Consider the following 26,164-nt stretch of genomic DNA (forward strand, 5'->3'; position numbering starts at 1 on the left):
GTTTTCTGCCCCACACCTACACTAACATCTGAGTAAATAACTTCAGTCACTCTTTCCATTTTCCCCATGCAATTACTCCTACTATTAAATAAATTGTCCTTAAGGCAGTTGCAAACACCATTTTTTTTTTTCCTGCAAAGTAGAACAACTTCTGAACATTAAAAAGCCAGACTAGCAATATATTTTAAAAATATGTTTGTTGTACTTGCGGTTTGGCTGAACACACAGCTTGATTTCTCTCTCTCGCTCACTCTCTTTTCTAGGAAGATGGGGGTTTACGGTTTAAAATTTTAAAGTGTATTTGGATCTCGGAGAGGCAGGAAAAGCCTCGAGGAGGATGGGTTTTCTCCATAGGGCAGGCAGCATATTTTCCATTTTCTCTTATGTTTCACACCATATGAGCACCACGAATGCTCACCAAAAAAAAGTTACCTACTATTTCAGTGGACTTTTGAGGGGGGAGAAACGACCGAGAAATATCAAGTAGTTTTTCAAGTCACTTGAACAGAGAGGGAAAAACCCAGCATACGTGTTGCAACACGGATTACCCAGAGGATCTACGCTATCTTCCAACAACCCCTGAAGACCATTCATACAACAATCATTAATACTGAAAAACTGCAGAGAAAATCCCTCACGTGAGAAGTTAACAACCATTACCCGGCGTGAGCACGCTTTCCCTTTCCTTTTGTAGTACCACAGGTCTAAACAATAGTAATATGAATGAGATAATAGCCATGCTTGTCTCAGCAGCCTGATTTTTATTAGCATGAAATTGGTACAAATATTAGCAAAGCTGGTTCGCAAGCGGTGCCAGAGCCACGATGCAAACAATTTGCAGAAAACAAAAAGCGACTCGGCGGGCTCGCACCTCTCTCTTTTGCTGCCCAGAACAGCAGCCACGTTTCCTTTTTTTGGAAGGTTTGTTGGTTTGTTCTGCGGGTTTTTTTTTCTTTTTTTTTTGTCACTTGTGCAAGCGCGAGAAGCCACAGCACCCGGCGAGCAGCAGGGACGGTGACACACAGCTGCTCCCGCGCCGGGGGGACATCGCAAGGCGATGGGCGCCCCGAAAGAGGACTCGGTCCTCGCCGCTGTTCTCCGAAGCCATGCCAAAAAACCCACCCTCATTGTCAACACCGCAGGAAACAACCTGAACCAGCTTCTTTTGCTTCAAACCCAAGCAATTCCCCTCTCCTGCGCTGCCAAGCTGCCTGCGCGAGGCAGCAAGTTAAAAGTTCAGCCCTGCCTGCACGCTCCTGTCCTCTGAGCGCTTGCAGAGAAAATGAAGAGTTTAACAGAGTAAGCTCTTACTGTCTGCCTTTAGATTTCCGTCTTCACGCTGGAGATGTGTTTCTGGCTGTTTCTGTGAAGCGGGGGCTGAAGAATGGTAAAAAGATGTTTGAATAAACAGGAAGTGCTGTGCAGCCGGAGCGCAGGCTGGAGGGAGACGGCGCTGGAGCACTGCCCTTCGCCGGCAGCCACCGGGTCTCTGCCTCCACAGTAGCAACCTCTGCTTTTACTAAACGACAAAGAAACCGCAAAGCGTCCCTTCCCTAATTCTTCCCTCGCCAAGTGGCAAGATCGGCTGGAGCTCGCAGGTAATCTCAAAGTTGGGTTTAGCGCTACACCGGGCGCAAACATCTAGCCATTCAGCGTTATTAAATTCCCCATCTGTAAGCAGAAACATGCAGAACTAATTACGTCCCCAACTAGACCAAACAGCGGCAAAAAGCACACCTCACTTCTGCATCTAGACAAACTCCTACTCGCGCCTAAGTTCGGCCAAGCTGACTTTCCTCCCCTCTGCAGTGCTGCAACTCGCTCTTAAAACCGGCTCATGAGGCTGGCCGGGCTGCCGAGCTATTCTCGTTAACTGCATGAACTGAAATATAAACAACCGCCCCGAAAATGCAACTTGTTTCGGGCACAGGACTTGCATCCAGCATCTCCACGAGCGTGCGTTTAGCATTCAGGCAGATGCTTTCCCTTCTTCGTCATCTCCTTCCCCTCCCTAAAACAAACTACCTATTTAACTCAAGATGACTAACTAACCGTCTCCCCACCCAATTATCAAAGCCCTGTCTTCTGTCATATTGGTGACATGACACAGATATTGTCAAGAAAAAGTAAACTGGGGCTGGCACTTGAAGGCAGCTCGTGAAGAGATGAGCAGTCGAACAGCCATATTCAATAAAAAAAGAGGAACAGGATTCCTTTAGAAAATGTATTGCTGTTGTGGCAACGTGCTGCTGCTGCTGAAGGGACTGATTTGTTATTTAGCATGTAGTCTTGGACTGTCTGTCATTCTGGGTGCTAATGCTCTGCTAAAATAACTCATTGGGAGCTGTCAGTGGGATGTTTACATAGGCCCCCAATCTTTTCTTCATACAAGGAAATTTTTTACTGGAATTCATCTTCTTTTGATCTCACATTCAAAGCAACAGCAGCTTGATAGACATGCAAGTCTGAAAGCAAATCCAGACGCTGAAGATAAACCGCCAGAGTATGACAGGCAGGAGCATCTAAAGCTTATAAAAATGAAGAGAACAGCATGTCGTCTGAGTATTACAATAGCAGAAATCAAGAGACATATTAGGTGGAACTGATCAGCCACAAAAACAGTTCAAAAGGCAGATCATAGAAACAGAAGACTAAGCTAGAAAAAAAAATAAATTGGAAAGATCTGCTTTACAGAGGCATCACCTCCTTTCTGAGTACCACAGCGTTTCCGCTCCAGCATGTAAACTTAAGGGGAAAAAAAAGAGGAGGGCTTGTGCCGTCTTCTACTAACTCAGCAGTTCTTACCTTCAACTCACCAATTAATTTGCCGAGTGTACGTTTCAATTACGTGTTACTCAAAGCGAAATAAGAATAGGACGCCCTGCCATTTGCGGCTAGCCCAGCCCTCCAAAACCCCAGAGGGATGGGGAATCTGTGCCTTTTCGTTAGGGAACAGGGGAATCGCATCCCCCCTCCACCAAGGTGCAAGAGGGGCCCTGACTTCAGCCCCTGCCACCATTTTAGCTTGTGCGTCTTTCAAAGGGCTGAGTCTTGGGATGCTCTTGAGCTCTGCCTCTCCCACCGGTACAGAAATATTAGTTCAGAATATAATTTTATTTAAATTGAATTACGTGTGCCGCGGAGTCGGCAGATACGTACCAAAGACGGCACTTGCTGGGAAACAATTGCTGAAACTTTCTCTAGAAACCCATACATTTTTAATTTTTCTTCCCCAAATAAGCTTCTTATTCTAATTGAAGTCAGCAAATATAATGAAAAAGTAATTCTCAAACAATTTTGTACTTAGAGCTGTTTGTTAACAAACACTGAACAAGCAGCAGTGTTAGGTTAAAGGGCAGCAGGATTCCACATTATAATTTAGCCTGCGGTTATTTCTGATTAAGAACACCCTCCGGGACAGCAAAGCAAGATCTTCTTTTGCAGCAGGCATAGCTTTTAAAATTAGCCTCTTCTGCATAATAAAACCAACAGAAAAACTGCGGATTTAAAACTGTATTAACCAATTTGAAGTGGTGCAATCAGTTTATGTCTCCCTTTCTGCAAAACACCGTTCGCTGCCTTAGTCAAGTTACAAATGTAAAAATGCTTCCTGGATTCTGAAACTGTTGTAAGAAAGTCACCTTCTGTCATGCTTATGTAGCTATCTAATGTGCTAAAGGCTGATTATTTATCTTTTAACTGTACTAGTTTAATCTTTTAAGGTCACCACTAATCTGCTCCAACCTTTTAAAAAATAGCAGCTTTCAAGACTTACTGCTGGAATCACTAAACTCAATGCTGAATGTCATTGTAACGGATACATTAGCCAGAATGAGTGCAGTTTTACAATGTAAACACCAAATATAAATCCCCACCTAAATGAGAAGAAAAATACAATCTCCGTGCCAGGAGAAATGTCAGTAAATAAGACCAACACTGTATTATTTCACACAAATATCATTCCAAATCACGTTGCTCTTTCTCTCTTCCCCCCACCTCCCTTCCCAGTGCAAAACAGGCAAAACTTGGGTATAATTTAAAGGATCATTAGGTGCTTTTTCTTTCTCTCTTCCCTTTCGCAGCAGCAACTTTGCATGCCTGCTGCAAAGCCTCAGGACCGCATTCAGAAGTTGCTGTAAGTCCAAAAACCCCGTCGCAGGTTATTTGTGTGCGTGTGCTGCACAGTGGCCCTTCTGTACTCGTCTTTTTTCTTTTCCCCTAGACTTCTTCTGGACTTGAATGTCACAGTAGACCTTGAATGTGAAATGGCTTCAAGCTAATTGCTTTAATTGCTTGAAGATGTGCAGGCAGGTGAAACCCGATCCCCTTGGCCATTGTAGAGACCAGGAACAACACAGGAATGTTTACACAGTGGTTTGAGTTTAATAGACAGTAGAGCTGAGTTTCAGACAGCTAGCAAAAACACAGCTAATAGGTGACCTCTTAATGTAGTCCTCCTTTTTAAAAACAAAATACAATTTCATTTTATACAAGGCAATGTCCCTAAATGCCAAGGTTATCTGCTTGACTTTTTGAGTGAGCATGCACTGCGTTGCACCTGACATTTATACCAGAAACTCTATCCTGAATGCATTTCCCTCTACCTTAAAACAAAAAGCACTTTATGTGTCAGTCACCTTACAAACAGATTAGAGCTGGATGGGGTTTCCTAGTAAAGTGCAGTCATTTTAATTTAAAATTGAGTGGTTTTCACCACTGTCATACTCCTTTTGCCCCAAAAACACATGGCAGAGGATGTAACCTGAAGCACTGCATCCCTCATCCCCGCACCCGGGCACTCCCCCCCTCCTGGCGGGGACCAGCACAAGCCCTTGGTGGGGTCTTCTGGAAAGGCAAAGTATGACTTTTAACGACTTTTACTGCTTTTCCAGAGCTTCCAGTACATTTGCTACACACTGTGAAGATATGGACTGGCTGCGATGCACTTGTTCAAAGGCACGGCTTGGTTTCATGCACGGCACAAATTCAGCAGCTCTTCCTCAGGCAAAACTCCTCCTGACCGAGAATTGCAGCATTTGGGGTCACTGAGAATCAGGCTTGCTTTCCAAGAATCATGAGGTAGGTAAAACATACTTGAAACCAGCCAAAGACCGGCGAGCTGGTATAGCACCAGTGTAGCAAACAAAGCAGAAAGAGTGATTTTGGCAGTAGCAGTAGCGTAAAGGTATCTGCTCTAAGTCTAGTCCAAAAAACAAACACTGGAAACAGGCAATACCCAGTACTCGCTTTCTTGGCACAGGTGCTTTGAGTTTTGTTGCCAATCTTAAAAATGGTTAAAACTGCTTGTATTGGGTGAATATTAGCAGGGAAATGACATGCATTGCCTCCCAGACAACTAGGAGTAACTAAACTAGCATTTATGTAGGAAGGAAAAAGGGAAAGCAATCTGAGGAACAAGACTGGGAAAAGCCCAAATGCATGGAGGCAGAGGAAGGGAGGCCAAACCAGCGTGTGTTTAGTACCAACGAGAACGGAAAAACAACCCCTAACCCCAGAGCCCTGCGAGTAAAGGGCATTTCCAGTCTGATCTTTGCAGTTCTGCTCAGAAAGTTTCAAATTCTCTAGTACCTTAGGCTGAAATTACCACCTGCCTGGGCAGAAGCAAACAGAAGCAGGCAGAAGGCTGACCCAGCCACTTCTAGATGCAACCGTGGTTCGCAGGAAGACAACAGACGCTGGTTGCTGCGCTCTACCTTGCCTGTTATTCCCAATCCTCAGAAGCAAATGAGTAACTGATCTTAAATAATACAGAACAAAGGGAACAATACAAGCTAGAAAGCAAGCCGGGATACTTGGGCACATGCCTCTTTTCTGTTGACAGGCAATCTCGCCAGCACACATGCACCCACCGAGTCGGTGTCCCGTGTCCCCCCCCGTCACCTCCAAAAAGCTCAAATTCCAGCAACCGTGGGATTTTAATAGATTTTTTTCGGTACTCCCCCCCTCCCCCGAAAAGAGAAATAAAAGAAGTTCAGAATAGGAAAAAACCCACCCCCGGTGTCAATTTAAAGATTCAGTATAAACTAGTTCAAGCCTGTGGGAGGAAGACTAAGTGGAAAAAGTAAACACGGTCCCCCCAAGTAGTTCCCCTGGAAGCCGAGCACGCAGGCAGTGCCTGGTACCGCCGGCTGCCCCGCGCCTCGGGGAGGTCAGCCCAGCTATGCTAAACTGACAGGTTCAGTTTACAGCAGGCCAGCACTTTGTTTGGATATACTGGCCTTGCTCACCACCAGCTTAACAACAGATGGCTAGAAAACTTTCATTATGTTGCAGAGAGCTGAACTGCAAACAATCGGGGAAAACTGTGAAAAGTTTAACTCTCTGCAAGCTGAGCGAGGAAGCGTTCGCCTCGCCAGCCGGCTTCCCGCTCCCACCCCGGGCATGTGCGCCTTTAAATTAATTAAAGCGGGATGGGATGATTAATCATACCTGCGCATGGTCCTGGGGATGCTTGAAAAAAAGAATCTGCGATTTGACAAGGTCATTTCAATAAAAGTAGCATTCCAGAAGAAAATGGACTTTGACGGATTGCAAAGCTGATTTTAAACCCTCCTCGAGCCTGTGGCTTCAGGAAAGTTATAGAAAGTTTCAACGGTAATCCCCCAGTCGGGGTTTATCGAGAGCTTTCTGACGAGTGTTCTGCCATCTCCAGAAGCAGAGCCTCCGTCCCTCGAATTCCCACTTCAAACTTTCGCACTTGATGGCAAGAGAAGGCCGCCAAATAATCCAACACACAGATCTGAATATGATTTATCCAAATCTGTGTATAATTTAAATATTCATTAAATTGATTCGATTCATATGCACCCTAATATCTTTTAACGCTCTAAGGCAGGTTGTAAATGCACCTTCCAAGGTTTAATTCAATTGACAATCTTATATACATCTCATCACTGGAAAAGCATTATTTTATATTATTCAAGAAATGAACAAATCTGTTTTCCACAAATGTATTTTAAAAGCGACTCTTTCCTGTTATTGAAAGAAAATTGTGTTTATTACTCCTTTAGCATAGTGTAAACTCATAAACGTCAACAGAGAGTACAAGGAAAACTGTCAACTAAATATTGTTTCCTTCATGAGCTGCTCTTCCAAGTCAATTATGCCTTTCAACTTCTGGGGCATTGTATGATAAACTGGCAGTAAAAATCATTCACATTAATATACCATGGTGCCTTGCCTGCAAAAGGTAATTAAAGAAGTAAATGACTCATAAGAATAGACATATTAGCTGCAAAATGAAAGGCAACTGAGCTGCCACATGAAAATATGTACCATTAAGATACTGCATTTTCATATTCCTGTAATCAGCTTCAGTAGACTAATGCTTATTTAATCCAGTTCTCTGCTAAGTCCATCAACAACTGTTTTTTGCTGTTTTCTCCTTGACTGAACATTATGTGTGCAGGTTTGGAATAAATACTGCAATAAGATTTTTGCATAGTCAATTGAAGAACAGGTTTTTTATCTTTTAAAAACTATTTTTCTTTCCCACCAAGAGGAATACGGCAGAGATGGATATCGAGAAAACCCCTATTTTCTGGGGTTCTTTCAGTGCCAATACGCTTTGAGTGAAACACATACCCTGTTCCAGTGTGCACCATTTTGATTCGTGAAACTATTAGCAGGAAAAACAAGCCTAATGACTCGACCTTCCAACTTTCCCATTCTGCACGTAGGGAATGCTTTGCCTTGTTAATGTGGGTTTTCATTAGGGTTGGAAAAATCAGACTGATTTTCTCTTTCTCCAGTCTTTGAGGCAAGGTGGGGCAAGGAGAGGAGCAGGCACCGCTGGGTTTGCGGAGGAGATGGAGACGCGGGCTGGGGAGCCCGAGGGGCATCGCCCTCGAACGATGCACGTACCAACAACCTGCCCTCCCCAGCCCTGACTTTTGGAAAGCTTCAGATGACAAAAGACCCGAACTCCAAACCCACAGGCACCGTCCCTGCATCCCACCCTGGCAGCAGGACCACTGAGCTCAGCGCCAACACGCTCCTGATTTTTGGGGATGGCCTTCACTGGGAGCTCGCCCTGCCTTCAGGTGACGCAGGGTGAACATCTCGGACCACCCCCGCTCTGCGGCTGTCATATAAATCCAAGCCTTTTGGTAAAGGGTGTTGGGTTTAACTTCCCAAGTCTGTCCTCCTCCCAAGGGGATGGCAAAATTCAGAGAACAAAGTACACTCGACTCCATCCTCCAAAATAACACCCTGAAAAATACTCTAACTTTTATAACTCATCCTGTTTGCGAGCAGTAATTAGAATATTCTTTTCATCACAATAATAGCTCTGTAAGGCCAAGATCCAAACTGCTTTTGACTGCACAGCTACCACAATTATTTTCAGAAGTACAGGGTGGAGTTAACTCCAGTATCTCAGCTATCACTATGGTGCGACTGTTGACAAATGCTGACTTTTCTAAATGGCAGATGCTGCGTATGTACCATCCATCCTTTATTTATTGTGCCCAACAGAGGTTTATCCTTGCAAAAAGAGATCTTTCAATAAAAATCTGAACACAGTGCTTTGGAACCTGCATTACATGTTGCTTATTTATCGCTATCAGTATGAAATAGTGTAAGACTTAAAATGTAGGATCAATCATTATTTAAACTGTATTATTGCTTCTCCATTTGAGCAGACATCACTTTGTACCCACAATTAATGAGCTCTAGTCCTTTTTCTAATTAAGGAACAAAGGTTCTTGTGTATGGAGTGTAAAGTGACACTGTCTAGAGAACACACATTTAAATACAAGAGAATCCTTCTAATCACCTTAAAATAGGATTTTTAATATCCAGGAACACAACAGGATCAAGAAATTAGAGCATTTCCAACAGCATTTACAAATAAGTCATTACAAAACACTGCTAAAAGGTAATAATGCATCCCTAAAAATAACGGGACCTTATGGAGAGTAGCACCTAACACTTCCATATTTATGTAATTAACCTCTGAGCGTCGATACAGAGAAAATGCAATACAGAAATTATTTTGTATATGTGTATACATAGAGACAAATCTGAAAAAAATGAGAAGTCGGCTAATAGAGCATAAAACACTTTAGGCTCGTGCAGATTAGGATCCAAACACGTAATTAAGAAAGTCAGAAAGGTAACCTCGCTTTATCCAGTAATTAGGGCTGTTAGAAATAGGATACTGTCTCTTAAAAGTGTTACAAATATACCGCACTACTAAATAACCTGCACTGCTGGGAAAGTATACTTGCTATCAAGGGCAAAGCTGCTATACACTGAGGTAACAGTAAATGACAGACTGTTGTTCAAGTCCATTAGCTGCTATGTGATAGGAGCACATTCACTAGCACACGACCTGTGAAAAATCTTAGATCTCTTTAAATCTTTGAATTGGATTGCTGCATTAATTCTTAAGAACTGCAATCCTTCAACCAAGTCAAATTACCCTCATTAACAGGGGAAAAACTGCCTCTGCAATAAGTTAAAAAAAAAAAGATATTTATTACCTATAATCACTTTCACGTACTTCACCTGGAAGCGTGACAAACTGGGACAACAACTTCAGAGGCTGGCACCAGTTCAGCTGCTGGTGGGGACGGGATGGAGGGGACGCGCGCGCCGCGCACGCGTAGCCATCTCTGCATGTGTGTGCACGTTCCTGCGCTGACATTCAGCGTAAATAAATGTTCTTCTTGGGGGAAAAACCTCAATGAATGTTCTAAGAAAAGAAAAATCACTAAGAATAAGCACAGGCACTGAAGCGATCTGTGTGTGTGCCACTGAAATAACCGCAAAAGAGGAGGGGAAATTCTTCAGTTATTCAAGGCTTGATTAGAACACTACTTCATAATTAGGCATGTTACAAGTATTGTCATCAACCAGAAAATTCATGTACTAACTAAAAGGTCTCAGAAGCTGGCTCAAGCCTTCTATTCATTAACAACATCTGCTATTAATGTTTAACCCTCATAAACATGCACAAAACGTTCAGCATTCAACAAAGATTAAAAATAAATATTTTGTTGTTCTATTTTATCCACGTGGCGATCTGCACGGTTCCATGAATATCAAGAATCACTAAAACGACCATAGAGATAACAGACAAATATTTGGTCTTTGTTGGAAAGAAGATATTTCTTTCTCCAGTCACTGCTTCTCCGCACTTCAGATGTTATAGCTTCCAAGCTAGGCCGGTGCAGCACAATAAACAGCAACACAGACATACACATATACATACACCTCTATGACGGTATGAATCATTTATTTTAAAGGTGAAACTCCCTGGAACAGTTTTCAGGCCGAGTGTTTCAAAGGACCCTCTGTTTAAATTTTTTCTCATTTAGAAAATGAGCATTCTGGGACGGAAGATTCACTGCGAAACGGGGAGCTGAGTAAGTCCAGGATCCAGAAATGAGAAACAGAGCGTTTCATCTTCGTTTTACTGCTGCGAGTCCAGATGAGAGCCCCGATCTCACAGTCAGATCCTAATGGGAAGATCTTTGGAAGAGCCTTTGGAAAGACTCATTTCCACCACTGCGGTTTTAACGTAAGCGTAGCAATCTGCTCGCGCAGGCTCACTTACAGCGCGGAGACAGAGCTAAGCGGTGAGCTAACGTGACCCTCTAATGACTCCTGGAAAAGCATCCGGACATCCTCGGACCACGGACGGCTCTCGCCAGCAGACGTCCCTGCCTGTCCCCGCGGTGGCTCACACGGGCGGCCCTGGGCGCAGGAGAACCGGGCGGGCAGGACCCACAGCTCCCTGCCTTCCCTGCCTGCTCCCTCCTGCCCACACCCACGCGTGCCCACCCTGCCGCCTCCGCAGAGTCCGTGGTACCAGCGTCAGGCAGGCGAAGACCCGGCCTGTACTCCATTGACCATAATATTTTTCATTTGCGGTAACGCCAAAATACAAACCGAGCCACAAAAGTAATGAAAAATACAGCTCTTTTTGTCTTCAAACATGACATTCATGGCGGATTCACTGTCTGCATGTTGCAGCGTGCTCTATTCTTAGCACCGTGCCTTTTAAAGTTAGGCCCATTATTTTCTACGGTGTATCAAGATCAGTATGTATAACATATGCCATATTGTTGACACTTCCCTGGATGTACTGCATGCCATATGCCTAAAGCACTAAAAGGGGTGATGAACAGAGTGGCAATACTGAAAGGAGAACAAGATACACTGAGCATGTTGAATGAATTCAGTTATATAATTCAGCCAATAAGGGTTTCCATACATTTAACAATCTCCTTTTTTTTTTTCCCTTCCCCCCCCTTTTTTTTTTGCCTCCCTTGTACAAAAATGAATTTAACAACTTTCCGCTGTGAAAAGTTAACACGCTGGACACGTATTCAAAGCAAACATTTAATCACAGTGGGCCCACCAGGTCTAAAAAGTATACATGTAAAGATAGATCATATATAATCACACCAATAAACCAAACAAAAAAGGACAATTCATACATTTTAGCAATAAACTAAAAAAATAAAACATACAGTTCTGCTCCTGCATCTACCTGTCCTTTATTTTACCTTTCATAAATCTATACCCCAAGTCCAATTCCTAGAACTAAGGAAGATGTCATCTTGCCCATCTTTAAAGGTTTATTTACTAGTTTCCTCACTAAGAATTATTATTTGAAGAACCTAGAAACTAATGCTCTCTTACGCTACAGTATTTTTGTCCAAATCTTCTGGAACGGATTATAAAATTGAAATGTAAGAAGGAACACAGCCGAGCTGTATTTATAACAAGAACACTGCTCTTCAGTGTCTGATACATACACATGTGTATCCTCATTTCTATGCCATCCCTCTGCACACTCTAATGGGTACACTAGCTGCATACTCGTCATTAAAAAAAAAAAAAGAGAAAAAAAAAGGAACTGACTCATCACTGAGAACAGTTTTGACAGTACTTGCATGCAGAGCCCTGGCAGAAAGGTTCAAGCTATTCAGTTCACCACTTGCAACCAGCTACAAACGACACACCTTGGACTGAATGAATAGTCGGGAAAAACAAAAACATGCAAACTCTCGGCATGGGTGCAGGCTGGTGGCACAGATGAACCCAGTTCTAATCTGCAAGTTTAGTCCTTAGAGCTATATGCTACCTGGAGGAAGGAAAAGATCGGGGATGTCTGGAAAGCAGGTATCGCTGCAGGAAACTCGCACCACGTTTCCACTGCCAAGACGCTGACGGGGTCCCTGGGAAAAAGGAATAGCATTGCAGAAACGCCCGGCGTGCACGCAGGGCACTCTCGGGGGAGCACCCCGCCTGGCACCAAGCTCAGGGGGATGCATCGGGAAGCAGGTTGCGCTCCTGGTGCGCGGGGAGCACAGCTGCTCCTCACGGGGATGCTGCTAATGCTCTGGAGCTAACGATGCCACGCAAAGCTAAAGCTTCCTCGTTAGCGCCACCGTACACCCACAGGCAAAGGATCCATGGATCAAAGGGCTATGAGAAGATAAGGAGAATCCATTTTAATTTCAAAACATGGAAATTCCAGCACAGGAGATCACTAAAGAAGATCAGTTCTGTTATGTTTCAGTGGTGTGTTGGAGGGGAATGTTGCATTTTAACTCTACACGCACATACGTATTTATTTGAGTAAGTAACATCATTAGCAGCATAAAACAACATCAGGGGAACATGGGACTTTTGTTAAAGTGGAAGGCAGAATCCTCTTCGTGAAAAACATCAAAGAAAAAGAACACATGCTGATGTTTAAAAGCAGTCTATGTCTAATACAGAACATCAAGACTTTTAAAAAGAACACAAACCAACAACCCCCCTGCCCTTGCTTCACGGTATTTTCCTTAGAAACAAACCTAGCACTTACTGCTGACCAGGAATTAGCTGTCACTGCCAGTTTAAAGCACTGGTTGTATAATCCCCTAGTGAGTACTCAGATAAAAACTTATATACACAAGTTTCACATTGTCGAAATTAGGACAAATGGAACTTTTGTGAGTGGAAACACTTGCACTTCATCAGTATTAGGCCAGAAGGTAAAGGGGGGCATATGTCCCAAAAAATTAGGAAGGGGATGGGTTTGGAGGAGCATGTCAGCGCCTGCTCCCATCACGCTCTGAGCTTTCTTTGGGGGAAAACAAAGCAAAGCAAAGCAAAGCAAAGCAAAACAAAAAGCTTCATCTTGCAAAAGCCACTACTGTACAGCTATTTGCACAGGGAACTGGTGAACAGGCACCACCTCCTGTCAGCATCCCTGGGTTTGTGGTTTTAGTACATTACGCTCGGCAACGCGACGTTGAGTAACGGAGCAAAAAAGCCCTTTACCTTCTGGTCTCTAACTCAGGGCTGGTCCAAGAAGAGTATAGCCAAACTCTCTACTAGCTGTTGGCGACGTTAGTTTGATGGACTTCATCCAGTTCCTTGTGGACTACTGTCCATATTAGGAAAAAATCCCCACTTGACATTGGCACTGGGATCCAGCCCTATCCGCAGACACCAGCAGCATTACAGATGTTTCCTCGGAAGCCAGGTTGAGACATAAGGACCGCAGCCATGCCAATGGGCCCATGATCCTTCATAATTAATTTCATATAAGGCAGAAAACAATCCTACCAGGGCTAATTAAAACATCTCTTGTGCTTGCACTGTAAAAAAACCCACACAACAACACACAGGCAACAAAAACAAAAGTAAAAAAATCCCCTAACCCACCCTGTGGTGAACTTTGTTTCCTTTTTCGTGCGGCGCTGGCGACGTTCACAGGAGAGCTCAGAAGGGTAAAAGGGCATCACTAACATGGCAGCTATTTAATTCCACCAGGCAGATCCCCGAGACCTGTAACGAGTGTCTGCTTCCTACCCATCAGGCCATTATCACCGAGACTCCTAAAAGGTTCAATTCATGTGCCCACTCAGAGAACTCATGAGATGCCTGATAGTCATATGTCATTTGAGAAAGGAACAAAACCGTAGTCTCCTCTGAACTGATGTAGCTCCTATTACCAAGAGACTCTCTCCCTTGGGAGCAACCAGAAGAGAGAAATGAAGGAGAGCTGACTCAAAGCTCTGCCTCGCAAAGACACATAATTGATGCAGAAGGGGAAGAGAGTTATAAGGAATCTGCCACTGCCCTTCTTTTGCCAATAATCTGGGGAATTGGTGAAAGGACTTTCAAAGTGGTAAAAAACATCTTCAAGTTTTACTAGATACACCCTAGACAGGCGGGCTGCCCACCAGCAAAGACTGCCCTCCTCCTTGGGTAACAGCTTGGCAAAAGCAAAGCAGGTTTTGGCCATCTTAAAATCAGACCATTTCTACTAGTGATTAACTTCACTCTTCTTGGGACCCTCGGAGCAGCTAGAGGTGCATGCTCGCCAATTCTTTGCTCCCCTTGCTACCCACTGCTTCGAAATCTCGATCCTTATCTGCTGATGTTCTTAAAAGCCTGGGAGCTTCCCAGGTGGGAGACAACTCCAGCTCCTCACCGTTGCACAGTACCCATCAGTCCAAGCACAAATGCACAGGGGTCCCGGGTGCCTGGGGGACCCAGGCTCCGTCTCGCTCGGGGCATGGCAGCGGTGAACTGGTGGGAAGCTGACCCCCCGCCCCTGCACACCACCTCCCCGGACCGGGCTGAAACGTGACACACACACATATATATATATATATATATATATATATATAATTTGACAGTGTCATTTCCTGGAAATGACAGCTGAAAAGAGTACGAAAAAGGGAAATACATACTTTGCCAGCTTAAAAAAAATATGGTCGTATATGCTCTGCATTTGGTGGAAAATTAAGAAAGAACAAGCCATTGTTTATCCTGCTCTCTTGCTTCTTCTTACTGCTTTTCTTCATTTAATTACTGCTCTATCAGGTAAACTAACAGATAAAACAGACAAAAATATAAAAACCTAAAAGCACCTCAGCAATCGTTTTACATCCTCATTAGTCTTCCTGGAAATAGTCCATGCCTGAACAGAAATATTATCCACATTCATTCTTTCTTCCCCCCACCCCCCCCCCCCCAAAATGCAGCAACAACATTTTTTCCTCAAACTAGACAGTGAAACTAAGTTTCAGGCAGCCTGGCATATTCACTGCCACTCGACACTTTATCTTTCTCACTGGCACCTTTTGATCTCTGAGGCTTTGGAAACACTAAGCTGAACTGATCTCCTGCTGTAATTCATAATTACCAATTCACAGCATTTTTCAACACTCAGTAGATGCCAGCCTGCTGCTTAGGAGTTAGCATACAATTGAAAAATGCTGAAATTTGTTAGCCAATTGAGATTTTTTCAAAATTTTCCCCATTCCTCCCGAGTGCTATAAAAACTGTATTAAGCTGCTGCTGTTACCAGAGAGCCAACTTGGATGCTTGGTGCTGCACAGAGCAAAGAGGAGGCAGAGGGGCTGCTTTCAAAGGGTTTACAACGTTGAAAAGGGGTTTACAATACATAAACAGCCCTTTTCAGGTTCAAAAATCCTCTTTTCCCATTCAGCATCACCATTATCCCTATTGGTTTCATCTGCCTGCAGCTGCTCCCCCGCAGGCAGATACAAAACGCGGCTCTACAAGCGACAGCCGTGCTCAGCCCTCATCTCTCGGCGTGAACTCGTCACCGCGACGATCTCGCTCCAACGCAGGAGAAATGCAAACAGCCGCCGCGGGCCACAACTCGGTCCCAGCCCAAACTGCAGCCCACGGAGGGGGCAAAGCTGGCGGTGGCTAACGGGGTCATCCCGGTGGCCACCTTTGTACCCAGAACACAATCTTGGCTATTGTTCTACAGTCATGAAAAATTAAGCTGGACGGTTAAAATTTCCCACTCCAAGTTTTGGTATGAGGCCCTGTAGTATATTTTGCTCTTGTGGCTTACCTATGGGACCTTGAGCAAAGGAAGTCCATGCTGGGAGTGAATGTAAAATATGGGACCGTGCAGGCTGGAAAGAAAGTCTTAACCAGAGGCCTTTGAATTAAAATAAGTGTTTCACCTGAGGCTTGATCCTTCATTAAGCTTGTTCCCCAAGTTGGCTTGCAAATGACTAGGAATACACACCCCCTTTGAAATGATCTTAAGGTCCTTCAGTGAAATCAAAAAGCCTCTTCTCCACCACCCTGATTTTATAGATGGGGCAACTAAAGCACAGAGGGTAAGGAGAGTTCAACACTAGAGATAATACTCATGAACTACAAACAAGGAGTTTTGAACGTTTAGAAGTAGAATTAGATGCAAGAAACCTTTTCTCTGGTTGCTTACTAAGCATAACTAAGCTCAAACGCTTTCCGGTCTTCTCGTCAATGTAATCAGTGGGGTTACAAATCGGTAAATCCTTGTATTCAATTTTTGGTGCTGAAAACAAACCAAAAAATGTTCCTTTTAATCTTTAAACACCCTTTAGACACCTCTACGGAAACATTTCAGTATTTCCCTGTTGGGCAGGGAAGCATGCCAAAATACCAACATCCCACCGGCTACAGCCTGGCTGTGCTGCAGGTTAACACTGCACACAAGTCCTCCAAACCATCACGTCCAAAGAGAGACAGGTCTCGCACCAAAATCCCAGCCCAAAATACTCCCCAGACTTTGGAGAAGTTCAGGTCCAGATCCACATCCACGTTTTGCATCTCAGGTTTATATCTAAACCAAATAGAAGGATTCTCTTGACTTCTTCCAAAGAATAGTCTTTTAAGACATAAGACTCAAGAACCAATAAAAAAGGTAATTTAACAATATCTCTAGTGTGTCACCAATCATTTAAAGGGCCTTGAGGCTGCTGCATTCCCACTACAGTACAGTAGCTTTCCCACCCTGCTGGTTTTCAATTGACACCCTCTGTGTTGATATTTTTTTCCAACTTAAGCCTGATGGCGTTTTTTAAACTCCCCCTTACAGCTGATGTCCTCTGCTCGTGCCACCGCTGGGTCCCAGCAGCACTGCCGTGGGCAGGACCAGGGCAGGGCATGGCTCTGCTGGAGCCCACAGTGGTGGGGCAAGGGGTCTCCTCCTCCGTATCACCCACAGCACAAGGTCTAGGAGAAGGGAGAAACTTAAATTTAGATGGAAGAAGCCAAAAGGGGGGGAAAAGAAAAAGAAAGTAAAAAAAAAAATAATGATGCTGTTAATCAGGATGCCATAGCAATAACTAACCTCACTCACTTGCCAGGGCATCCACCACGTGCTGTCTAATCTGAGTTTTTCTTGCAAAGGCAACAAGAATGACCCCTGTGGACAGTTTGCCTGTCTAAGCCTGAAGACTGCTTGGAAAACAGAGTATCTGAGATAGGGCTAACACTCCCTTCATCTTCGTTTGGCGTAAGCGGGATTGTCACCGATTCCTTCTGCTTTTCAGAAATTTTGGGCACGGCCCAAAAGGCCACGAACCGCTCGCAGACGGACCTGCAGCAGCGAGGGTGCCCACCAGCACGCCAGCCCACGCCACCACAGCCTCCCACCCCGCTGCTGCCGCGCTCGGTGGCGACCACGGGACAAGCACATCCACTCCTGAACGGCTACAACCTCTAACAATTTCTGCACGGTCCATTACTCAATCAAATACAACTGTCCCGGCCCCCCCCCGGGTTTCCGATGCAGAACTGCAATGGGTGTTATTAACAGAAAGGAGCGGCGGGGAGGAAACGGGTGGAAGACCACCTCTTAAAATACACTTACCTACTGCAAGTGAAATTAATAGTCATAAAAAATAGACTTGTTCAAAAAGTTTTCCTTTGCAAATACCTATAGCATACCCTACCACCAGCGTCAGTAATAAGTTTTCAAATGGATAACTGCTAAATGAATATATCTGCTAAAGGAATCATTTTTTTTGTGCACTCCAAGGTTATGTGTTTAGCAGGCTTCGATACTTCAATGAAAAATTGAGGTGGCAATGATTTGCAGACTAAATTAATGTTAAATACTTCAAAGAACTGGACAAACAAGTCAGCAGCAAAAATTTTATGGGTTCACTTCCTTCAAGGGAACTTAAAGAGCCAGCATTTTATTGCTGTGAATTCTAGTCACTCCTTTTACCCCTCAGCATCTGTTTGAAATATGTAGTAGACAATTGCTTTTTTGGCTCTGACTCAGGTGGTTGAAATACAGGACAAACAGACTACTGTATATAAGCTTTCCTCCAGCAATGAAAATTTTTATTAACTCTCTTGCATAGCAAACTCGGCTGCCTAGCTTCCAATCCCTATAGAATCATCAAGGAATGTGGCTAGTTATTAATTCTGGTGGTCAAGCACGGGTTGGATATGCTGAGACTTGTCTGCGATATGTAACCTCACATTTGGAGAAAAAAAAAAAAAAGAAAAAAAACTACAGAGGGAAGGAAAAAAATAAATGAGTTCTGTTTAGTTCATCATTCATATGTGTAAAATTCCAACTTAAATACTAGCTCTGTACATAAATATGTCAGCCTTGTCAAATGCTCCAGCCAAAGAAAACATGGCCCATGGTAGAGTGGTTCAGAATTACCCTCAGAGCCATGAACCTGCCCCACCTTCTGTAGCTGTGTCAAATTCGGGAGTTTTCTCACATCAGTGCTTCATAAAAACAACCTGCAAATGCTGCCTAAAAATTATTCTTCTCACCCCACCCAGCTGAAGGACCAGGGAAAAGAGAACAATGAGGACAAAGGTACCTAAAACAAAAAGGAAGGTCCTTGATCCCCAGGAGACTTACCTTTATTTAAAAGGATCCTGGCCATCTGTAACTCCTACATTCATTGCTTCTGCATCCTTAACACTACCTGTGTAGTGGTGACCACTTTTGCAAAGCTTTTAACCACTGAGAAGCGACGCGAGATGGTTTCCAGCATTTAACATTGAGTAAAACACCCTCTTTAAGTTGTGGTTATGAGCTAATTTGAGCCAACCTTTGGCTGTTGTGGTGTATTACAGGTTGCTTTTAGCCTTCTGTTGTGTTTCCAGTGTCATAAATACCTAATATCAGTGGTCAACATTTAAAAATAAACACTTGCCATGTATTTTCTACACAAAACAACTCCAACTGTCTGAAATCCCACTGCTCTGCAGATACCAGTTTTTGTATTTTTTAGTGGCTACTTAACACACAGATTATTAAACAGCTGGACTTTACTTAAAGCTCCCCTTGAGTTTTGCTGTATTTTTTGAGAAACACAGCAACAGTCTACAGCTAGCTGTCTATTTGCTCAAGCTAATTTCCACACCAACAAATTTAATAGTTTAAATGAGTCTGTTCCACCAATGCCATAAATCAGAGAATGTGACTGCAACGTGAAGAGTGTGAGGAGCCATCAAGGGCTGCATATCGCACAGTCCTCTGTATCACAACGCTGAATCTCCCTGGTCTGATACAACACAACCTGAAGCAATGTCCTTACACCACCTTCTGCTCATCATGTCCTACAAGTATCCATTTGACCTTCCGTATCTCTTCCAGTTTCCCCAAGGGAAAGCACAGAGGAGGACGCTTCTCATCTACACTTCGCATCTCACTACAATTGCAGTTGCTTGGATGAGAAGAACACGACTCTTATCTCTCCTATTTCTTATTGCCAGTAAAAAGCAGAGCTTCCCTTCCAGCTTTCAGCTCCTGGTCACTGTTTCACTGGGAGTGCAGGCACCTCGGTTCATCTGGCGAGCATTCGCTGCCCTGCTGAACGTCGGCTCACGCAGGGAGCACCCACCACCCAGCCCCGGCCGCCTCTCCAGCAGCTCCCTCGCAGATACGGTACTATAAGCACCACATGTGGCTCTCCGAGATGGTGGCTGAACAGCGTTGATACCTATCCTGAGGCTTGTTTCTGCATGGACGGCGAGTGCCCCGACAGCTCCGAGCATACCAGGTACCTGCTGCCACTGTCACCCTCCAGCTCCCACCCGGGCAGCCACGGCCATCAGCCTGCAAAACCGTGCCCTGTGTCTCTGGGCATCTCATCAGAAAGCACTGTAGATACGCAGACTCACAGATACGCGACTACTGTAACTCACCCGTGTCCAATTCATGCCTAGAAAGGAATTGTTCAAAGCTGGAATCCACCAGAACAAGAAAGGTCAAGCCCTGTAACCCTTAGGAGACAACCTCAAACCTGCTCTCCAAACGAAGCCTGCTGTGCACGGGCTCTAGCAGGAAAGCAATTTTGATGCACAGCCGCAGCATACTTTTCCACGTCTACCGAGGCATACTGACTCCAAAAGAAGAGAGTACCCTCTCCATTAAAAGGTAGGTGCTAGATGAAAAAACAAAGACCATCCTGAGGAAATCTTGGAAAATGAGGTACAAGTCCATGTTGGAAAAGGCCCTTCAGACCATTTGTCAAGTTTTCCTTAAATCATTTACGCAAAACAGTCAGCAAACCATGCTAGTAACATAAAGTAATGGTACTCCAACGAAGCTCTGAAAGCTACACCCAGAGGACTGTAAATGCCGCGTGCTATTCAGTAATGAGCAGTCAACTTTTGTCACCATGTAGATAAGGAAAGGAAGCAGATGCAAAGTCATACAGTTTGCAACCTTCTCCAATATATGGGATGTCAGAAAGACCACAGAGACACGATTAACAGTTTAGAGAGTGCACAGTCAACCACTTTATCCTTTCAATATGGTACGTTGGAAGTGATACATACATTGAAACCATAGCCAGATACAAACATTCCTAGACGCAGAAGAATCCATAAACTTTCCAAGTAAACAGATGGTATTTTCTGCTTCAGCATTTCTGATTTATGCAATGGCATGGCATGGCCTGGCCTGAGCACGCTCCTCTGAGCGAGCAGGTCTTCAGTTACTACAAAAGGGGTCCTGACCTCTCCAACTCCCCATAGCCTCTGAGGTGCCTGAAGGAACCCTACAGGTGCTTTACAGAAAGTTGTGCTTATCTGTGTCTTAGGCAAATGAAGCCCTAAATAAAAGTGCCAGATTAAATGCTACACATAATTCTCATAATAAATTGTGGAAACAGTTAAAAGCAAAAACACTGGAATAAATTGCTCCCAGGATTGCCTAAGCTGCAGCCCTGAGCCTAAGGATTTGCTTCAGTGCTGGTGTTGCCTTCCCCAGTTACACGGCGGTTCCCATTCGTGGAGGCGAGATGCTTGGCTACAGGAGCACAGAGGCTTTGCCTGGCAAATGCTCATTACGGCTTTAACACCTTGTGCTTGCGAAGTATCACCCTGAGAAGGAGACGGGGCAGGTAACCACATCTCGCCGTCACTAACACCATGGTGAAGGTGGCCTGAGCAGGCATCTCCTTCTCGCTCTGCCATCTCATCTTGTTCAGACAAACCACCGCGCGATGCAGGAGCGGCAGGGAAGGAGAAATGACACGGTAGGCTAGAGATGGACCAACTAGTTTTATCAGCAATACTTGACACGCACGCGCACACACACACACTTTTGGAGGGGAGCACTGATCTTCAGAATTTCTTAAAACTGTGTTCTGGCAGTTATTTTCTAGCCCAAAAGCACCCCTTGAAAAACACAGTGAAACTCTGAGAAACCTGCCTGCTTTGCTCATATTCCATTTTCTGGATAAAAGGGTGGCCTTTTAATTTAAATGTTGCTACCTGTTGTCTTTAGCCTTTTTTTTTTTTTTTTTTGTCACCTCCACTCTTAATTCTCGTTTAAGATTCTATTTAAATTCCCAGAATGAAGCTGAATCCTGCAGTACAAATTCGGGATGTTCAGCAGAGCAGTTCTAGGAGTTGCCAAAGTAGCAAATCGCCTCAGCTAGTTGCATAACTTAATTACAGTTTATCTGATAAAATACCACCTTCATACAAGAGACCCCAAATAAAACGCTTTCCCTGAAATATCTGGAGTCTGATTCATCTGTTTTACTCCTGCCTTACGCTGGCATAGCACCACCGGCAACAGCAGCAGTGTTACACCGATGTGAAGCTGAAATAAATCCACGGAGAGACAGACACACTGCAAACACACAGAAATTAATGTGCTTTTCACTGCTGTTCGTGTACAAACACACAGGGAAAAAAATAAAAAATTTTTCTTTTCTTCCTTGCTTTTCGCAAGTTCCTGACTATCATTCTGAAAGGTAGATATTCCCATCATGCCTCGGTGTTTTTCAGCCCCATGATGCCCTCGCTTTTGATTGTATAGATGAAGTTGAAGTGCACAGGGTATTTACTGATCCAGTTATCTTGTTCTGTGACAGGCAGAATCAATCAATCAAGGGGCCAGCTTTATGCTTATGTATTCCAGGCACATCTCCGCACTTCAGGATACGAGATCACAGTGTTATCCAGCCAAATTTGATCAACAAATGCAGTTCCCCTGTGCCACAGCAATCTCAGATGAAGATGTTATTATGTGGAACTGAGCAAAGTGATAAAGACAGTACAGAAAAGGGAGGAAAAGTCCAGCTGGACCTTTCTGACAGCCTCTATATGCTACGGCTGCAGCATCCCTTTTTCCGAGGCTAACAAAAATAGCGCATTCCCGACTAGCTGTTGCAAAATGCTTTCTGGCCACCCTGTATCTGTTGGTACTTAATGAAAGAAACATTATGCCACAGAGTTTGCTAACATATTCTTCGATGTTGGACAACAGATTACAACCCTTGCCACTGCATTTATGGAGATTTTTATAACACAGGATCACATACTGTATTTTTCATCACTCTGTTGTGAACAAGCATATCAAAACCTGAAAGCCCCAAAATATATTTTAAAATCACAGCTGGCTTAAGCAACCCTTAAGTATTTTTATTTTTTTTTAAATCCCAGCTACAAAAAGACGCACGTGAATGCGTAAATGTTTAAGTCTGTCTCAAGGAGAGTTGACACCATGCTTTTATTTTGCCAATAGCTTTTTACTTTGCTATTGCCTACAGTTTTTTTACATTATTTAATCCAAAATACCATCTTTTTGATTCTACCTTTCTTTGCATTTTAAATCTTTAATGGGAGCCTTTGGCAGTCCATGGGCACAATTATTAGATATCTGCAGAGAGAAATTGAAAAATTAATCATACTTTCCATTTTATATTTCTGTACTATACATAAAAATTATCTGGTCTTAAAGCTGCATTCTGTGGTCTTTCGATATTCTCTCCCCAACATGGTAAATACTATGCAAGAATCTGTGTATCTTACATTCAAATCTCTCCAGCTAAACAGTTATATGGAGAATGCCGTGTTCTCTTTTCAAGTGCAAAACTTATTTCAGATCATTTTTCAATTAAAAGGCATCTGCTGCTACTTCTTCTGCTATGGACTGCCTAAAAAATCAGGGTAAAAAGTACCCTAGACTAATCATATTGATGATACTGAAGTTGTTTATTACCCTTTTATGGGCTTGGGTACTTAAATTACAGTTTTTCACAACTGTATGCAAAATGTGTAACATAATCCTTATGCAGTTTATTATAGAAACTGATATATGCATTAATCTGGCCTTTGTCTAAATAGACCCTTAACCACAGGGAAAAAAATCCAAGGACATCTATCAGCATGTGAGCAGTATCAAAACTGCTAAATCTATTAACTTTGTTTTCCTTTCACTATTATTAAACTGGAAAGCAAAATTCAACTGGAAAATTATGCCATTTGGGTTCCCTTGTCATCATGCAATAAGTATGAGAAATATATGTGCAATAGCCAAATGGCCAATAGACAAAACACCCACTCCAAGTGACGTACTGTTTTCCATACCACTCAGACAAAATCAAAACAACAGAGCTGTTGCAAACAAAAACAAAATAACATTTCCCATAAGCATTCCAGACAGAGAAAATTTACAGGAAAAGAAAGCTGGGAAAAGACCCAGAGCGAAGTGAGTGTTTGTACCTCCAGTCATAAAACCAGCTTCTACAGAGCTGGTAAACAACAGTTTAACATTAAAAACACATAAAGGCTAACAATTGATTAATTGTCAAACTTTGGAGTTAAAGATTTACATCAGATGAGAGGGCTGTGCTGCTGGCACTGCCTGCTGACTTTGGCGGTGGGGAGGTTCGGCTGCCCGCAGCCCGGGTGCAGGCAGGGTACAGGCAGCGCTGCCCATCCCTCCTGCCCCCGTGCAAAGGCAGATGCAGCCAAGGAACATGTTTCATTCAGAAAAAAGCAGGATCCAAGCCGGCATGGGGAAAAGCAGCAGCGATAAAGCGAGGAGGGGAAAGTAAACAATCAGGTTGATTGCTTCAGAGCAGTATGTTCTGCAGAGACTTCAGAAAAAAAAAAAGAAAATCCAGATTTTTCTTTTTTTTGAAAGTCCTTCCAACTCTCTGTGCAGCCTGGCGGAATAACAACTTTAAAAAGTGAAGATGTCGCCTTTTTATAGCTGACTCACATTTATGTAACTTTGTTAATGCATCTGCTCCCTGGAAGTTACAGTATCTGTGTTTAGCTGCGATACCTGCCCATAAATCGTGGCAGCGCGGCGAATATCAACAGCTGCATTTTACTATTTCAGCCCATCAGTTTACAGTGTCTCCATCACAGCGAATTCCTGTCAGCTGCACTCTCGCTAACACAATTCCTATGTTTTGCCTGGCAGTAAATGGACGCTCCTGCCCCAGCATCATCTAAACAACTCTGTTAACATTTGCCCCCGAGCGTCTCTCTCTTTGTCCAGTCCCTGTCTTCTAACAGATGTCATCCAAGTCTAATCAAGCATAAAATGGTCATAAATATTTCTTTCTGGTAGATTTCACATTCGCATTTCATGCAGGGACATGATATTTTTCTGCTACCTCCAGGGAGTACCTAATGCAAAAACCAGTTACTTACATTCAAGGCTCATGTTCCTTTAGTAAAATGCAGCACATGTTCTCAGTTCAAAGACATAAAAAGGCACAAGACTTTATCTTCTTTTGTTTAACTGCACCCTTTTTTTTTTTTTTTTTTTTTTAATAACGTGTGCCACAGCTTCCATCTAGGTATGACATTGTCCTTTGCTTAACAGGAAAACACACCACCACATAATGCCGAATTTTGACCCCACCACACTCTCAAGCACAAGCATTTTTGAATTTCATACTCCCATACCTTAATTGTTGCACAAAAGATAGATTGCACCCCCAGCCCACGCCCAACCCACTCCCCCGCTATTTCATTTAACAAGCTATTTAAAGACTTCACAAGATTAGAAAGGCACTTCTCTATTTTGGTTCATTTTATGCAAAATTTTGCAACCTACCTCATCATATTTTATTAAAACAGTTGAATGATTCTAGGATACAAATTTAAGGTTCATGCCTATTTAACAGTTGATAAAGATAATCATGAGATAGAAGCAATTTCCAGTGCTTAAACTTTGAAACTATTAAAGATAATTAATTCTTCTTAATGTTGGAATCATCAGAGAAATTATATTTACGCTTGGTAAATAATATGTCAGTCCGGAAAATAAAACTAACCTTGGATTATTCACAAAGCCGTATGTCTTATTATTTTTTCCCCTGTTATGTTTGTCAAAGCAGAAATATGACATAGCTATTTAAAGTGAACCACACAACACTTAAGGATATAGATCACAACAGTGAAGCTGTTTTTCCTCCTTCTTCTCCACTGAGCCTAATATTTGATTACTGTTAGTCAAATCAAGCTTTCAGGCAAATAATCTCCATTTTTTAAGTTAATGAGATGTGGTCATGTTGACAACAGCTTGCAGAAACTTTTAATTCCAATTCCTGCAGGCTGTGCTGGCCTCTTTTACAGCAACCACTGTATGAATGAGTCAAATTTGCCAAAATGGCTTATGTAGACAAGTGCACACTTTAAAGAGGCACTAATTAAAAATACCCACTGGTGTCATAATTTAAATACCATGAAAATAAACTGTAAAAGTAGCTCAGCTACAATCTTATGACTTTCCTTAGAGCTCGTTTACTTTAACTAGATGATGTTTTATTGCAGATGTATTCCTAGCTAAAAACAATTTTACGTCTTGGAGGAATTCAAGATTTTGATATAATTAAACAATTTATGTTAATATTTGTTTCACATAAGCTATTAAGCAAGCCCCCAGAACAAGTGCTAATTGAGAAAGATGCAAAGAAGTAGAGTGCTGAAGTAAGCAGCAAATTTATACTGTTGATTTACTGCTCTATCTGCAACTTCCCCCCTCATTACAGCTCTCTTTCTCCTTCTCATTATCTGCTATAAGGCTCCCAGCTGTACTGAATCCCATTAAAACACTTTCCTTGGATACTATTATCTACTGCTT

At 43.2% G+C, this 26,164-nt stretch overlaps 1 protein-coding gene and 1 long non-coding RNA gene across 6 annotated transcripts in view; one reads left to right on the top strand and one right to left on the bottom strand.

The window, feature by feature from the left end:
* The window catches only part of FOXP1 (forkhead box P1), a 392,435-nt gene that overhangs the window by 126,270 nt on the left and 240,001 nt on the right, over positions 1-26,164 (bottom strand). The window contains exon 1 of one of the 5 annotated variants that reach the window (XM_052779071.1): positions 1,312-1,372. The exons of the other annotated variants lie outside the window; for them this stretch is intronic. The gene's annotated coding sequence lies outside the window, so the exon portion shown is untranslated. Of the gene's footprint in view, positions 1-1,311; positions 1,373-26,164 lie in introns of those variants that run through there. 5 annotated transcript variants of the gene reach the window in all.
* On the top strand, positions 371-8,630 carry LOC128137848 (uncharacterized). The gene is made up of 3 exons (XR_008233879.1): positions 371-1,598; positions 4,893-5,079; positions 7,773-8,630. It is a non-coding gene; the product is annotated as an uncharacterized LOC128137848 (long non-coding RNA).

This window comes from Harpia harpyja, chromosome Z (assembly GCF_026419915.1).
Source record: "Harpia harpyja isolate bHarHar1 chromosome Z, bHarHar1 primary haplotype, whole genome shotgun sequence".
NCBI lineage: Eukaryota > Metazoa > Chordata > Aves > Accipitriformes > Accipitridae > Harpia > Harpia harpyja.